This window comes from Bos grunniens, chromosome 15, assembly GCF_055505025.1.
Source record: "Bos grunniens cultivar Pamir isolate PY7600 chromosome 15, Bosgru_T2T1.0, whole genome shotgun sequence".
In the NCBI taxonomy this organism is placed as follows: Eukaryota; Metazoa; Chordata; class Mammalia; order Artiodactyla; family Bovidae; genus Bos; species Bos grunniens.
In genome coordinates this window covers 10,930,788-10,949,438 of record NC_141179.1, presented here as the reverse complement: position 1 = coordinate 10,949,438, position 18,651 = coordinate 10,930,788, and the positions used below count along the sequence as shown (strand labels likewise).

Below are 18,651 nucleotides of genomic sequence, written 5' to 3'. Positions count from 1 at the left end.
CAGATACCCTTAAAAGTCCCATTATGTCATCTTCTTGTTACAAATGTTTCTGGCCCATTCTTACAATATCACTTCCTTTATAAAAGTCAAAATATATCTTTATATATAAGCCTTTATTAAAAAAGGAAAAAAGATTTAATCCATCCACATTATTTGAAACATAAATTTCCTTATTCATGTTAATTATAGGGGGTGCCATGAATCATGTGACTGGTAGTGTTTCCTTGTTTACATTGGCTACTATCTTCATGGTACACTGAGAGGGCCATTTCTAACACAATGTAAATGGATTTTTCTCTTGAAACCTCATTCCTGGCTTCATATCTCTCCTACTATTATCACTTTACCCTATGTCTTGATATGACTGACCTACATTTTTGATTAATTTTTTAGTTGAAAAAATTCCTGTAAGCCAATTTAAATCCTTTCTGAAACAACACTAGTTGAAAGAAAATACATGAAATACATGAGATAATGACTCAAATGCCAAATTATCAAATCACATGTAATATAAAGGTGTTCTAGGAAGTGAAGCAAACTATAAACAAGCTCAACCTCTGTACCCCCCATTAACGCTGGATGTGCTTAATTATAATAAACACTTAAAGACAAAAACCCCACTGCACAATAAAAGAAAATGCTTTAAGCTTTTAGACTTTGAATCTATTTTGTAATATATTTAAAGAGGTTATAAAAGTCCTGGTGATTCTCTCCGTGAACCAACAGCCTGACTCCAGAGTGGAACCAGCGAAGCAGAAAAAAAGCCCAGAGAAGTCGAATCTCGGCAACGATCCCTCAGTTAACACATAAAGAAAATAACCTAATTACTTGAAAGTGGGGAAAAGAAAATAAAAAAGTATGGAAGGGTAGAGAAGCATTAAATGTGAACACACACATTTGTCTTCGCTATGGAACAAGAAATCAGCCCAGATCCTAAGGGTAGCCATAAAAAGCAGAGACTGGCTGTTTGTACAACATGTGTGGATGAATGAGAAGCAGCCAAGAAACAGGAAAAAGACTAATTTTAATTACCAGAAAAGCTGCAAAATAGAGAACACAGAGCTAGTGGCAGGAAGGCTTCCGGCTACAGGCTGCACGACACTGAACTCTTCTCGCCAATTAGAGCCGTCAGACCCCATCAGGGGATTAAGTGAGCAGGAGAAACAGCCTCCGTGAGGGTGAGGCTGGACTCGTCACACGAGAGGCGGCCGCCGGCCGGCAGCGGGGGCGGCCTGCGGCTCGCTCCCAGTTCCAGAGACCGACAGGCAGAAACAGCCAACAGTGGGTGGGACTGCCGTCTCATTACAAACAGGTGCTAACCCCGCCATCTATGGAAATAGGTTGCCAAAAACATGTAGCATAATTTAACCAACAATTACATCCAGGGAGAGAATTCGAGAAGGACTCAGGAAAAGTAGGAGGGGATACTGGCTGAACAATGGCACTAAAGCTGCCACACTGTGGATTTACTACCTGTGTTATGTTTCCAATTACATCCATCGGGAAAGGAAAAAATCAGAAAGGAAAGGGGGCTGCTGTCTGAGACTAAGCCCACTCGGTCTTGAGTTTATTTTGAAGTGAGCCGGGGCGGGCGGGGGATCAGGGAGACACAAACACAAGAGCGTCTAAGAGCCCTGAGATAAAATTCGCAAGTGTAGAAACAAAGAGAAGCGCTTCCCAGGCAGGACCTGAGGGGATTCTCCGAAGTGGGAAAGTCCACTCAGGAGCCCGCCTCAGCGAAGGCAGCAGCTGGTGCCGCCTCGCGAGGTTAAGGCGCCGGGGCTCTGAGAATCCGGGGAGAAGGGAGACGGCCGACGGCCAGCGGCCGGCGCGAGGCGTAGGAACTCAGCGGAGGGGCCCCGCGCGTTCGGCCGCGGCCGCGCTGGAATCTCTGACTGAAATTCGCGCAGGTTGCGGGGCGGGGTTCGGAGTTGGGCCGCGGGGGAAATAGCGGCTAGCGAATGAGACGCTGAGACCCAGAGAAATCCCTTCCAGGGGCGAGGGGACCTGCTCGCCAGGGGACGCGCCGACTAAAACCGGCGGCAGGAGACGCGGGCGGCGGCGGCGCGGGGGGCGGGGCGGGAGCGGGCCGCGCGGGGCCGCACAGCCAGTCAGAGGCGCGGCGCGCGAGCCTCGCGGACGCATTGGCCGCGACGCCCGGGCCCCGGACGCGCCCGCCGGGGGAGGCGCCGCTCCGGCCCCCTGATTTAACCAACTACAGAGTGGGGGAGCGTGTCGGCCAGGAGGCGGCCGCCGAAGTGCCGTGGGAGCGCCGCGCGGGAAGGATGCGTTACCTGCGTCCCCTCCTCAGGGAGCGGCCGGGCGAGCTGGAGGATTCTCTGTGAAGGACTCGAAACTCCGCAGTTGGTCTCCTGCCACAGGCTGGGGTGCACCTGAGCCTGGGCTCTTGTCTGAGCTGTGCCGACGGGCAGGAGGATGGTAGACGGGAATTGAGAGGCGCGGAGGAAGGACGGGGAAGCCTGGCGTCTCCTTGGTAAGTGGCTGACATTCCTTCGCCGGTGACTGCTGTCTGCGATTGTGCACTTGGCTTCCCAGGCGCTGACAGTTTGTGACACGCTCGCTTCTGCAAAGCCATCCTTTCTTGCCGTGTTGCCAGAATTTTTAAACTGTCACATAAAGCTGCTTTTCCCCCCGCCCGCCCCCCAACCTTCTTCTTCTTTGAAATCAAACGTGCTCTTTTTCTCTGCTGGGATTGTAGGTCAGAAAAGTTGAGGCAACGCTAAGCATAATGTATTTGTGTACCTCGTAATGTCATTCAGAATGCGAGTAAACAGTTCCTACAACTGGAAGGTGACAGATGTCAGGAGAGGGTAGGAAATTATCTGCAAGAGAAACTAAATGTTCAGAAAATAGGCTGTCGTTCTCAGGTACTGAATGTGTGTCTTCTGACTTAGCAGTGTGTTTGTGAGAATAGAGCCTAGATCACTGGACATCTGGCAGTGCGATAACTTGTTAAAATTCAGTAGAGATGCTCTATAAGTGGAGTTCTACAAAGTTCAAGAGACCGAACAAACAAGTATCTTGCATTATGCTAAGGTGTTTTCTCAGTGTTGTGTAGGAAGGTGATAGTTTTTTTTTAATGAATATAAAAATACGCTCAGACATATACTCAAAACTCCCGAGTTTTTTATTGAAAAAATTGGAGAGAACATTAATTTGCATATATATGAACATAGTATACAGTAAATTAAGAATAACACTGACAACCTCAAAAATTTTCAGTTTTTTAATAAACCTTATTTTGAAAATAAAAGTATTCACTAAATGAGAATTATTTTATTTTTAAATTTCATAACCTTTGTCATGAAAACTATAATCAATGTGGTAATTAAAGCACAGGTTTGGAAGAAAAAAAAACCTTTTAACTGTTTGTGAATTGCCTCAACCTGTGTTCAGTTCGTCTGCTTTTCTGTTAATTTAAAAGATAAAGTCATTTAAAGATGGCATTCTTCTATTTTGATTCTCTATTTTCACTGGAAATATGATGAAAGAAATAGATGTTCATTAGAATACTAGCATTGAGAACTGCACACAAATAGTGGGTCAAATTTTAAAATCAATAGAGGTATTTTTGTGTACTGTTGAACTATAACAAGACTGCAGAAATAACTTAGGACTATCAGCAAGCTTTAAGAGTTCATCATGATTAATATTGTGACCCTAAACATAAAAGAATTAGTAATGATTAGGTCATTATTTTTTTTCAAAGTGCCTGTAATGCATTTTAAGCCACTCACAAATGTTTCTTTGCATATTTTTGTACTTCGTGTTCAGATTATTATAAGTTTTCTGTGGAGTAGTATATTGAATCTTATACTTGACAGGTATATGTTCCTTTGATTCAAGTGGAAAAAACAATATGACTATGTAACAATACATCACATGAAACAAATGAATAAAAAGTAAAAGGTGTTACTAAGACCATCTAGGTTAGTGAAGAAAACAAAGTCCAAAATTCAGTTACAAAAAGGAAATGAGATATAAAAAATAGAATTTGAAAAGTAACTGGAGTGTGGTGAGATGGTATTAAAGTGTATTTGAAAATAGAAAATCAATAAAATGTTTGTTACAATATAAGTGCCAATGTTTTGTGCAAGGATTGGTGGCATTTTTAAATTGTTCTTATTTAAAATATCTGAAAACTAAAAAATGAGGAGGAAAAGCAATTCATTTTTAAGTTCTCTTTGATTCCATACACAGCTGCATAGATAGTTTGAGTTCTCAAAGTTTAGAAAAAAGAACATTACCCCAATAGATTAGCTGAATGCCAGATTTTGCTTGTAAATTGTGAGGCACAAGCATAGGAGGATGCATTTGAAAATAGACCTGAGAAGCTACAGTTGTGTGATTTTTCAAATGAATTCCTAAAATACCTTAGTGTTTCCCAAAGTGAGTAATACTTCAAATATTAGGTGGTCTGAAATCTTTGGTTAGTTAGGAAGATAATCTAAAATCACACCTTGAATGTAGACATATGCTATGTTTATTTGAAAAATAATTAAAACTAGTTTCTTGGAAATGTTTAATCTTATGTGTCCAGTTAAGTGACACTATTACAAATGAACCAGGTCTGGTTAATATATAATTCTTTATATATCTTTTTTATTTAACAGTTTAGGAAATGTTTACCACCTGGGAAGAGGTTGGAGTGTGGTTTAATATCAAAACTGACTTAGTGATCAGGACCAGAGGGTGTCAGTAAAGGGTAGAGGGCTCTCCAGATGGAGAAAGTAAGAGCATGTGGTGCTAGTCAAGTCATTTTGGGAGTTTGTCTTTTAGTTCCAACAGAAAGGTATACTTTTATGGAATTAAAAAAACAACAACAAAAAAAAAGGATGAAAACTTGTCTGGATGACTGTTCTAGATTAAAGTTGTTTTAACTATATTTAAGTTCCTTTGGTTAAGACGAAGTTTTACAGAGGAACTTACTGTCCTGTAACCATTAAAAACTAATTTAGGAATTTGATGAGACTAAGATACTTAAAATATAGTGAGATGCCAATTTCATCCTTGAACACCTATTTTGCTTACCTGTAGTCCTTGAATTGCCTCTCTTTTTAAATATGGTTAAAACAGTTTTTTAACTAAGAGGTTGGAAATGTATTTGTCTTAATTTAAGTAGACTTGTATATTTATATTATTTGATATCTCAAAATTCCAACTTTAAGACTTCAGATTTATTCATCTATTTATTTCTGAAGATACAAACATAAAGTTGGAGAGGTTTATTTCTGACAAGATATTTTAGATAAGTGTTATAAGATTGTGCTTATATGCTGCATAAACTTCTTAGCACTTTATAGCAGGAAAGAGGCTGGTCGGAAGCTCAAAGCGGTGGGATCTTTGCAAGGTCTGTTTTCTGAGCATTTGTGATCAATAACTCTACATCAGAGACTGGAGCATTTTAAAAAGTAATGAAGTATACAAAAACTCTGTAACACTTAAGATTTAGGGTTAATGACTATCATTAACGATGTCTCATATCTCTACTCAGACCCTTTCAAGTAATTTCTGTTTTATATTTTTTAATATTCAAAGTATAATGTTAGAAAGGTTCTGAAAAATGGAATGCTATCAGTTAATATTCCTCTTAGATATTTTTACAGTTTTTTAAGTTAATTATTTTCATGAAAAGGAATAAAACAAATTTGGTAGTATTGCTCTGATGTAGATATGAGGAATTTTTAAATGGCTTTATTATATATTTGCTTTTTAGAAAGATATTAAACTTTTATTAATCAGTTGGTGGTTAAATTAAAATTATATCCTATGAACTTGATTTAAGAAAATATATTTAACTTCATTTGATTTTTACTTATTATAAATCTGTGTATGTAGTAAATGTTGAACATTTTCATCCTTATCAACCTCTTAAGTGAAACAGTCTTTAATTTCATATTCCAGAGTATTGCATATTGTATTTTTGACTTACAGACTTCTTAACTTTAAATGTTTCAGTGGAATCATCAGCTCATAAGACTTACTGAAACTGAAAATGTTAGTTGCTCAGTCATGTCCGATACTTTGCGACCCCATGAGCTGTAGTCTGCCATGTTCCTCTGTGCATGGGATTTCCCAGACAAGAATATTGGAGCTGCTCAAAAAATGGAAGCTCTTCTCTTCTTTAGTACAGGGAAATGGAACTCTAGAAATAGGCCTTAAGGTAATTCTGAAAAATAATCAAAATTCTGTTCTTTTTGGGTAACAGAAAAAAATCAATGAATCAACCATTTCTTAATCTAATATAAAACAGTATGGTATGAGCAACTTTAGAAAGTATAGTCATGTTGTTTTACCATGTATTTCTTGACCTGGAGTTTCTTGTGATTACTGTCATTTCTAAATAGTTCCAAAAATGTTTTATTGGATGGATTTGACAACACAGGTACAAAACTGATTTTTATTCTGGTCTTCTCAGTGGTCACTGATTAACTTGCTTCCCTTTGGATACCACTTTTTAACAAGTGGACTTCTCTTAAAGATCTTAGTAGCACTTGCACATTTTCTCTTATTCCACTCATAGTTTCAAATATTTCTTATACTCACTTGTATAGACCAAAAAAGTTAAAATCTTGAAAGAAAACAACATATTAACATATTGTACTAATGTATATGTCCCACAGGCATACCTTTACAGTTTGTGTCTTTACTGAAATATGAACCTGCCTATGGTTAAAATGACTAATTTGAGGGTTATCCAAAATTTAAGACAGTATACATCAGGCAAGGAAGAACTAGAAAGTATTTCATTCATCTGAGTAATCAAAAACTCTTGTTTGTGACTATTGACTGGGAAAGTGTAATTATATGAATAAACATTTTATGATGGGGAATAAGAATCTGCTTGCTCCTTATCATCCTTATAGCTGTTAAATGCTCAAAAAGGAGATCATCTCATTTTCTGTTATGATCCAGTAAAGTAACTATAGCATATGGAGTTCAGGAAGAGAAATTCTGCTGATCACTTAGGTGATAAAAGGTAGATTGAAAGTCTCTTTCTCTTGATACTCATAATATTGGCAGAAATATTCATCATGAGGCTAAAAAATTTAAGGGCTTCTTATTGAGAGAGATTTCATAATGTGGTAATTATAGTTATAATGTCTAGAGTCAAAAACACATTTTTAATGTGTTTTCACAGATATTTCACTAGTTGCAGTAGTTTGTGTTTAGTCGGTAAGTAGCAGAGAAACAGTACATTTATTTGTTGAAAAATTTACTTTTGAGTATATGAGGTTTCATCTTTATTTTCTCAGATATTTAATTTCATATTTATAAATATTAAAGAACAAAATTTTCTGAAACTAAACCAAAGGTAACAAAGAGTTTAATTTTAAACTTACTAGGTTTCCGATTTAATTTCTCTTTATATAAGAACTGACTTTTAAATAATACAATATTTGATAAGTTACTCTTATACTTTGAGAATAATAAGAAATTCCTGGTGATTAAGATGACTATTGGAAAATACAGATTGGAGTGTAAATGTAAAAAGGAATTATAGTTTTCTAGAAATACATTTTTATTTAATTGGCATTTATAATCATTAAATGTAAAATTGTTTCCTGGGCATCTAAATAATGTTAAGTGCCCCTCCCCAATATTTCTGAAACCTTAGAAAAATGTCATATTTAATCTTAATTAGATTTTGGCTTTGTCTTATTTTTTTATTTTGAAACTTATCTCTTTATATTCTTTTCTAAAAGATATAAACAAGGTTAATCTAGTCTCTTATGTTCAAAAATTAATAAAACTATGTTAGTGATGATTAATTTTGCCAGTTTTGAGTATATATGATGATAAATTTATAAGTTACCTCTTTTGTAATAGAATTGATACTTATACTTCATAATCTGACACTCTTCCTGTTTCAGTGCCATTATTCAAATGGCAGTGTGTGGAGCTACTGATGGAGAGTTCTTAAGGCTAAAATAAGCATCTCATTAAATATAAGCATACATCTCATGAGTTACAATGATGAATAATGAGAACATTTAGAAAAAGGTGACAAAATAATACCACTTAGTGTTGATTCTTTGTCTACCTGATGTGAAGAGCCAACTCATTGGAAAAGATCCTGATACGGGGAAAGATTGAAGGCAAAAGGACAAGGGGGAGGCAGAGGATGAGATGATTTGATAGTATCACCAACTCATTGGACATGAATTTGAGCAAACTCTGGGAGACAGGGAAGGACAGGGAATCATGTTGTGGAAGTGACTTAGCAGCAGCAGAAGTCCATGGGGTCACAAAGAGTTGAATATGACTTAGCAACTGAAGAACAACAATGAAAGTCTCGGGAGGAGTCTTAAAGAGCTAGTATTTTATTTAACATAAAGAGTAAAGAGATGAAGTTATATGTTTAGCATTACATTTGATGCAAAAATGGGAGGTCTCTTTAATATATAAATCAAAGATTTTTATAGTTTATACCTTTGTTTTTTTGCTGTGAAAATCTTATTTTGATTTCTACTCAAATCAAAACTAAGATATATGTAATATTCTTTTGCCGTTGATTATCTGTAAAACTAATGTTTTACAGTTTTTAAGACTAGAAAATTAAAAATCCAGTTATATTAACTCAGAGAAGATAGCTATGCCCATATTCTTTTAACCAAAGGCTGAATGTCTAGACAATTAAATTGCTAGCTGTGAACTTTTTCACAATGAACTTAGTGTGCACTCAACAGCTGAATCAAATGGGAGAAGATTTTTGACAGTTTGAGTTAAGAAACCTGGGAACCCAAGGAGGAAAATAATTGTAGTTGTTTTTTTCTGCAGTATATTTAGAAAGAATTTTCCATTTCTTTTGTTAATATTTTTCTCTGTATTGGCAATTGTTTTCTTCAGTAATTCATGTTTAGAGATACACTAAATGAAATAGAAAATCAATGAAAAATGTGAGGAGAGAATATTCCTGTGACTTGACAAGTTTGGATAAAATTTAAATTATGGGCTCCCTTAGGACAGTAACAATTTTAGCATTTAATAAAATGCAAAACAGAAAGTGAAATAAAAGTTTTTTTAGAAATAGGCAGTAATTTTCAATTCAAATATCAACTTTTATATAAATTCTAGTTTTACTGTTACAGTAATAAAGGAATTAAACAGAGCAATTTTGAGCCTATAATAGTATTTAGTTATCATTGTTTCTGAATCAAAGTTCCTCTGTGCTTAATTTTAAAAACATGATGTAAATTATTTTAGAATGAATATATGCTAAAATTTTTCTTCTGTAGAGCTGAACATGCTAAACTGTAAAATTGGCACAGTGCAACTCAGTGGAAAGGCAGTTATATATTGCTGGGTTCCTGCTATAATAATAGTTTTACAGATGTCTTCTCTCAAACGTTTGTTTGTCTAATTAAGACAGTAATTGTTTTGTGTGTCCATGTGGGGTGACTTCATATTTAAGACTCTCTTTTTCTTTAAATACTGAGTATTTGAAGGCAATAAAATACATGTACAACGATGAGGTAAAAGATTGGTTGAAATGATTGATGGCTGATCTGAGATTTGTTCTACTCTGTGCATACAACCAAACATTGCAAATAACTCTAGTAGAAAATATAAAATATATTCTCAAACTTCAAAGTATAAATGATCCTTAATATTCTTTGACTTTTTACTTTCTTTATTTACTCACCTACAACTTAACTGTGAAATTTTTGGAGAACAGCAACCTTAATATGTAATATTGAGATTTAAGTTAAATGATCCAGAATTGATTTTATGAAAATTTACTATTATAAGTATGTTTGAAAACTTATGACTACGTATGTTTGTTTTTCATTCCTTAATGTGGTCTTGGTGGTTTACACTTCAGTGATTAAAATTAAATAAAAGTAGTTCTTTTCACATTCAAATTAATTTTTACATTATTTCCTCACTCAAATGGTCCCTGGTGGGCAGTTGTTGTCAAGTAAGAATGTAAAGGGAAATAAGTAGCTCATGGGCTGGTGGAGGAAATAAGCACATAGGGTGAATACAATTCAGTGTGAAATGTGCATTTAAGAGTTATATACAGCCGAGATACAAATTTTCAGTATTTCTCCTTTTGGAGATGGCTGTTTACTCCTACTGCGACTTTCTGGCATACAGTGTTTCATGCTAGCATTGGTTCTAATTGCTGTGTTTACTTCCTAGTGCCTAAGTTGTTCTGAAGTACCTTTGGTTTCAAGATTCACCTAACCACTTTAAATGAATGTTGTATTTTTCTACATCTCATTATAGTGCTAACTTTAGTATCTTAAAACCGTCTAGTCTCTAATGACATAGACGGATTTGTGGTGAATGTGGCTTAGATGCTGTGAAAAAAATGCAGTTCTTTTATGTTATAAATAAGCTTGATTTCCTTCAGTTATTAAGTATGGAATATTTATGGTACTGGTGTTGGCAATAGTCATTTTGCAGGGGTGGATTAACCGTGAGGCTGTGAGGCTTTGCTTACACAGTCCCTACTATATAGTAGTAGTAATAGTAGTAACAGAAGCAGGTGGTAAATGTTATTTTGATCATTATAGTACTATATCTAATATAAAGAGGCAGTATGCATTAGGGGGTTTGGTGTTTGAATTTTAGGATTCAGTCTTGGCTCTATGATTTATTAGCTGTGTAATTTTAGAAAAGTAACTTAACCTTTATTTATGTGCAACATCAGAATAGTAAAATGTCATGCAGTTGTGATAATATAAAAGAAAAAGATTGACTTTTCAGTGACAAAAAAATGACGTTAGAAACATCAAAAGCATAAACCTGGGAAGAAATTTTGATTTTACATCAGTCCCTTCTAACATATAAGCTGTAAATTATCTGTCTACCAAAATATTCTGTCCTTGTGTGAGGCACAATGCTGTTTTACCTGTGGACAGTGATACTGACATGTGTAGACCAAAATCCTTAAAAGATTATTCTGTGTCTTCTTTTTCATTTGAATAATTTACTTCAGTAGACATTTCTTAAAAAAATTGGTATTTATAGTACCACTACTTTTGGAGATCTGAAGGAAGTGAAAGTTTTGATCCCTGACAGTGGAGACATGGAAAATAGTCAGAACACAGTAAGAAACTTAAGAAAATGTACAAGTAAACATAATTTTGAGCTATTGCTCACACATTTCTCACTACCTTGGAGGAACAGAAATTGTCATTGTGGGGATGGATTTAACTGACTTCCCAGGTAAAACAAGAAACACTGGGACTTGAAGGAAGTTTCAGTTAGGGATTGTCAATGTCTTTTTCAGTTGGTGAGAAGAGAGGCAGAAATGATGTGGATATTTAGAAGGAAGTAGGAAATGGCAACCCACTCCAGTGTTCTTGCCTGGAGAATCCCAGGGACGGGGGGCCTGGTTGGCTGCCCTCTCTGGGGTCGCACAGAGTCCGACACGACTGAAGCGACTGAAGCGATTTAGCAGCAGCAGCAGCAGCAGAAAGATTACTTAATGTGAAGGCAACTCTTTGTAATGCAAAATGTTAATATATGCTAAATGAGGAAATGTAAAGGATTCCAGGAGACAATTGCAGAATTGGAATTTTTTTCAAAAGCAAGATGTAAACAGTTCATTTTAAGATTAGGTGGTATTTAAGACGAAGTTCAGCCCCAGTTTTTCAGCTTGTTGTTAGTTGGTCAGGTCACTTCCTCAGTTTATTAATATTTACTTTCTCAAGCAAAAAAGTTAAAATCAATGAAAGAAAAGAACTTTTTCTCTTCAAGTTTTGATCACCTGTGATTCAGAGGCTGTGTATGATGTGAAGTTTTGATGAAGAGGAAAATTGAAACAGAACTGTAGTTGTGGACAGCTGAGTTTAGGATAGAGTCCACCAAATAGAGATAATATGAAAAGGGATCATATTCCTGGCATATGGGGAGGCCATGGAAAGAATATGGACTTGTTACACCCATGCTTGGTCCTGGCTCAGCAGCTTATGTTCGTTTCCCTGAACAAAACAATAACCTTTCTGAGCTTTCAGTTCTTTTCCTGTTGAAGGATGATGTTAACTACTAACAACTTCTCTTTTTTTTTTTTTTTTCTTTTTAAGGAAGGCAATGAGACTGTAGATTCAGAAGGCAAAATCATATTCTTCACATCTATAGGTCTAGTTGCTTATAAAAATCTCATTTTATGCTTAGGTTCAAGAAATATTTAAAGGCAGAAAAATCATTTGAATTTTGTACAAATATACATGGGTACAATCATTCTAGTTTTCCAAATATGAGGAAAACCACTTAATTTGTAGGCACAGCCTTGTAAATTTGCTCATAGGTGCTTTCTTTTCATTTTCTTAATTTAACTTGGACATATTTAAAGAGATGATTTTGTTCTTAATTGTCTTTTTATTTGCTTAAAAACGTAGTTGTTGTCAAAAAATAAGTCTTTAATGTCCCTTTACAAAATTATTTAGAACATAGGATCTATTTTGGTAGGAGGGGGAGATGTTTCAAATATTGTTTTTGAATCTCATGTGACATAAAATGGTATAAAGTATATTCATTTGAAAATAAGTTCCTTCAAATTTTATTATATTCTTGTTAATTAAAAAAATTATGAGAGTGGCTTATGCTGTAATCATTAAATGATAATTTACTGCTAATTCATTAAAGCAAATATGTATGTGTATCTTTTAAACTGTGAATTGTCATTTAATAGTAAAAATAAAAAGATTTCATTTTGCAAACATTTTACAGGTGTATTTTTATAAAGTAATATTTGGTATATTGCTTTTATTGGCTTGGCTGCTATGACAAGAAGTTATTATCAGCATATTTACGATCAGTGTGCTACTTTAAATATGTATATGTTTTGTATCTGTACAACTAATCCAACTACTTCCTCCAGTATATACAGATCATTTTGTTATTGCAGAAGATTTGACACATTATTTACAAAATGGAAGAAATTAATATAAAAAATAGTGTCTTTCAAAAAGGTATGGTCAAGCTATACTGTGTCTGGAGATACTGGCGAGAGAGGGAAAATGAAAGGCGGAGAAAGCTGCAAAGCAGACAGGAGAGGGAGCTGATAGAAAGCAGTTTTACACTGTTCAATAAGGATGTGATTAAGTAAGTATTCATATCTTGAGATACTTTTCAAAATGCCTGGAGCTGATATTTCACCTGAAATGAAAGTGTCTTTTCATCTTTTTCTGCATGTAGTTTTCTTATAAGATAATAGGCTTTAGGTATAAATGTATGGTTGATCTTCCAAGATTGAATATACAAATGCCATCTGTTAAAATATATTGTCTAGTTGTTCTGATAAATACTAATTTAGAATAAAGAAATTATTCAGTGTTCTCATTCTAATTCTTATTTTCCCTGTTTAGATATTCTGCATGATCAGGTGTCTCCTGCATATTACAACTTTAATAGATGCTTAAAAGTTAAGACAACTGTCTTGATTTATTTTCAAGTTAACTACTTTTTCCAAATGTTAATCTTTATTTAGTTAGTGTTTGCCTTTAGCCAGTGTTTAGATAAATGGTCTATCTGAGATCAATTTCTTTTTTATTTGAAGAAATTACTCTATAATTAGGTTCTTTTATCCTTTTTATTTCAAACACAGTAAGGTAATTCAGGTTTTCTCAAGAGGAGAAAGGAAAATGCAAATTAAAATAGATATATCTTATTAATTTTTCCCCAGGTAAAAATAATAGAAACATTATATTAAGAATTAACTTAGAAAACCATTGTTTTGTAGAGGAATTACTTTCCAGTAACAAAAAGGTGCTTATATTTTTATCTAGCCCTTCATTGATAAAGAGTGGAGTGCTGTCTGACAATTATTTTAAATATGATCCTGAGATACTTTATGTTTGAGTACAAGTGATTTGCTCCATTGGGTGCGTGATCAACCTGGCCACTGCAGAATAAAGCAGCTCTCACAACTCAATGTAGAGAATGAATACTGTTGTCATCTTTTTTTTCCTAACATCCTTGAATTGACAATGAACAGTATAAAAAGAATATAATCAAAGCCCTGAAATGTCTTCTAGCTCCTCTAGAAAGTAGCCATCCTCAACAGGACTTTGTATCTACATCCTTTATGAAGCTGTTACAGTATGTCTTTTTTTTTCTTAAAATAATTTTGGTTGTGTGCATTACAATTCAAAAAGGTATACAATTTTTGAACACTTTAAACTACTCCATAATAAAGATATATCATAGTTTATATAAATAATTATTGACTTGAAATTCTTCGTCAACTTATTTTATAAGCAAGTATGAATGAATATGAAATGAAAATTCTTATATATGCATTTTTATACAAGTGTGGGTAGATCTAGAAGTAGAGTTGCTGGGTCAGTGAGAACATGCATTTAGAATATCGGTTTTACTGCCAAATTGCCTTCCACAGGGATGTTTCCAATTAGTACTCCCACCAACAATGTATTAGAATGTCTGCCTCTCCATATTGTAGCAGTACAGTGTATACCAAACTTCTCAATCTATACCGGGTGGAATAGATGAAAAGTATCTTGTTTTTGCTTTAATTTATGCCTAATATTTTGAACATTTTATATATTTAATAAAACATTTTTCTTTTTGCCCTTCCTCAGTTTAAGTCTATTAAATTGATCTTTTTCTTATTCCCTTTACATATTAACTGAAACCAACAAACACATAGCAGCAAGAAGTCAATTAAAAATGATTTGAGGCATTGCCAAATTTTTGAAAAAAATAAAATGCACATCTGTGAAAAGTCAGAGATGTTTTGTAAATAACATTGTTTTCCCTTTCCTGTGCTGTGTGTAAAAGATTCAGTGGCATTAAAATGAGGAGGAGACAGTTTTACTTGGGTAGACTGGGAAAGGCTTCAAGCATAGGAACTTCTCTCAACAAATATGCCCTCTCATTTTCAAACTAGTCTTCCAAATTTTATTTACCCAGCACTAGTTTAGGGCATCTTTCACTAGAGTAACATCTCCAGATTGCTTTATCTCTCTGTATTCTCCCATGTATCAATCTTTCTGATGGAATAATCTTTCAGTAATCTTTCAAATCTTTCAAGTCTTGTCATGCCATTTCCTTGCTTTGAAAGTTCTAATGGCTCCGGCTGTTTGAAGAACACATTTCAGATTCTGCAGCATGCCGAGGAGTTCTATAACCGTCCTTTAGAAACCCTTTCAAGGCTCCTCTGCAGCTACACCAATGAACACATTGTGGATTGAGCCACAACCTACATCAAAACCTGTCATTACATTTCCCATCTCTATACTTTTGCTGACATTATACTTCTGCCCCAAATGATGCTTCCAGATATCTCCATGCAAAAACTACTTTTTCTACCTGGAAATAATAAACTGCTTTAAAGATAGGAACATATTTTGATCTTTTTTTGGAACTACTTTGTATAACATCAACAAGTGAAATATTTGTTTGATTATATTAGCCCTTTGTCCTAACATAATTCACTATAAATAACAAGGCTTTGAAGATTCCAGTATTGAGAAATGCTGCATAAGAAGCAAATTACCTTTAGTATAGTATAACACAGAATGATCTCTCAGCAAGTATTCTTTACTATGACTCTGTGTAAGTTTGGGTTTGAAACTGGACCTGATAAAGTCAGTAAAACTCATTATTTGTCCAAGTTATCTTTTCCTAATTATAATAAAGAAACCAAGGTTGTATATCCTTGAGGAATTTGTATTGAAGGTTTTTAAGCATTTTTAACATTTTTATTTCAGTTTCAAAATCCATTGAGTTTATGAATTTTGTTGTATCTGCATTTCTCATTATAGAACATGTAATATTATGTGTTATAAAAATATGGGCAGTAGACCAATATTACTTTAGCACTCCTGAAACATGGGCACATGTTTTTCATTTTATACATTATTTATAAATCAGTTCCACAAAGTTGAAACTTCTTAGCACAATGAAATCAAGAAGGATATATACTATTTTATACTTTATTGTAAGATACTACATAGGTAAAGTTTATAATGAAAAATGATATATCATGTTTGAATTTCACCATTGAATGAGATCTCAAGTAGCAATGAGTAAAATGTCCTGTATAAACTTATTTCTTCCTACCATATAATTCTATTCCAATTCAACAAATTAGCAATCTGCTAACATGTGGTGTATGTCTATTAGATACCAAAGTTATCATAATAATAAAAAATTAGCTGGAAAAGCATTTTCTACATCTTTTCATATAATTAAATTTTTGTCATAGATATATTTTGGGTTCTATTTTTTTTTTATTTTTTATTTTTTAGCTGCACTGGATCTTTTTGCTGTGCACAGGCTTTCTCTACTTGTGCCAGCAGGGACTACTCTTTGTTGTGGTAAGCAGGGACCACTCTTCATTGTGATGTGTGGACTTCTCATTGTGGTGGCTTCTTTTGTTGCTGAGTGTGGACTCTAAGTGTGCAGGCTCAAAATTTGGGGCACAAAGACTCAGTAGCTGCAGCTTCCAGGCTCTAGAGCACTGGCTCAGTACTTGCAGCACACAGGCCTAGTTGCTCTGTGGCATATGGGACCTTCCTGGACTGGGGAGCGAGCTTAGATTCCCTTCATTGGCAGGCAGATTCTTAACCACTGGACACCAGAGAAGTTGGGGTCTATTTTAAATAAAACATAATTATCTTATCCTAAAAAATAATGTTTTCCCCATTCTGGTGTATATTTTCAGTTCAGTTGCTCAATCATGTCTGACTCTTTGCGACCCCGTGCACTACAGCATGCCAGGTCTCCCTGTCCATCACCAACTCCTGGAATTTACTCAGACTCCTGTCCAATGAGTCGGTGATGCCTTCCAACCATCTCATCCTCTGTCGTCCCCTTCTCCTCCTGCCTTCAATTTTTCCCAGCATCAGGGTCTTTTCAAATGAGTTGGCTTTTCACATCAGGTGGCCACAGTATTGGAGTTTCAGCTTCAACATCAGTCCTTCCAATGAATATTCAGGACTGATTTGCTTTAGGATGGACTAGTTGGATCTTGCAGTCCAAGGGACTTCTCCAACACCACAGTTCAAAAGCATCAGTTCTTCGGTGTTCAGCTTTCTTTATAGTCCAACTCTCACCTCCATACATGAGTACTGGAAAAACAGCCTTGACTAGACGGACCTTTGTTGGCAAAGTAATGTCTCTGTTTTTTAATATGCTGTCTAGGTTGGTCATAACTTTTCTTCCAAGGAGTAAGTTACTTTTAATTTTATGGCTGCAGTCACCATCTTTTTGATAACAATTTAAAATTGAATCCATAAACTTGATGTCATAAGGTCATAGAAACATCAGGAATACAAAAATAGTAAATGCGTTTTAGGAGAAAAAAGAACAGGGAACTACTAGAGAGGATTTTGATCCCAACAAGCCTAAAAGTATTTCTCAGTTTTTCAGATCATTGACACTATTTAAGTCTTGGGGTGTTGTTAACTCCTTTATCTCCTGCTCTTCTTTCTTCTTTATCTTATTATTCCATTCTATGAACCCGTTCCCTCTGAACAAGAGCTGTGTGTCATCAACAGGAAATACTGTGTAAGGATCTATATTATTTTTTCCATCACTAGACAAACACAGGAAAGCTAAGCTGCTGTTCGTTGTTTTCTCTCTGCCTCAATAGAAAACACTAAAAGTAAAAACCAAATAGAAGACCAACACTCCTTTCTGAGATTAGGGAAAAAATGAGTTTGCAAGTGCAAATACAAAGACACTAGCTGGAGTCACAAACATTTCAGTGTGCACAGTTAAAATTAATTTATCATTTCTGTGATTTTACTGAATAGTAGGCAGTTGGTTAACAAGGGAAAAGACGAATGAGTGTGTATACTTCCTGCTTGCTGAGCACTGACTCCAAAAGCAGGAAAGAAAACAATTGTATTAGCTTCTGTGGTCCTAGTGCTGAGAAATAGATGGCCTGGGGGAATCAGGCCTATCAAACATTAAAAAGGAATGTTCTTTGGCATTCCTAAATGTCTATGAAAGAAATTGAGAGTTTTTTTTGACATTAAAAATGGTGTAGCATGTCAGTATCAAAAAGAAAATCCCTCAAATAAGTTGAATATACATATGTTAATTTGTTTTTTAATTTTAGACTTAGCATTTTTTAAGGTGAAAGAGGGGTTAAGAATTTATTTTTCATTTGGGCATAGAATCAATTTGATAAGAACAATTCCACAGCAGATCTTTACTAACAGCAGGGGGATAAGATTTGGACAGTTGGACTATGGTTAACAAGGTGCCAATTACTACAAAAAAAGCAAGAGATGATTAATTATGACTCAAATATATGTAAATTTTGAAAAAAAATTAGAAAATTTAATGATTAGAACCCAAACCATTTTTTTAATATTTAAATATATTGTTTTTTTATTCCAAATACTATGAAAAGTCTCAAAGGTCGAAGACATTACTTAAATTATTAGTCTTGGAGAAAAGAAATTCCTGTAGCAAAGGTTTATCATAAAAATGATTATATACATTAAACACATTATATGTGAATATAATGTGAATAAATATTGCACCTACCTGATTAATGAGCATAATACATATGTTTGGTAATATTTGATGCCCTTATTCTTAGGCTTTATATTTACCAGTTAACTATGTTACTTTCCATATAATTTAAATTTAAAAACCTGAAATTATAAAAATTCAAAGAAAAGACCAAAGAAAAAAGAA

General features: G+C 34.8%; 1 protein-coding gene across 1 annotated transcript in view; it reads left to right on the top strand.

Annotated features, from left to right (window-relative positions):
- Nucleotides 1–706: 706 nt before the first annotated feature.
- Nucleotides 707–18,651, top strand: part of CNTN5 (contactin 5) — a 1,678,169-nt gene continuing 1,660,224 nt past the window's right edge. Inside the window, exon 1 of the mRNA XM_086338280.1 lies at nucleotides 707–2,494. The gene's annotated coding sequence lies outside the window, so the exon portion shown is untranslated. The remainder of the gene's footprint in view (nucleotides 2,495–18,651) is intronic.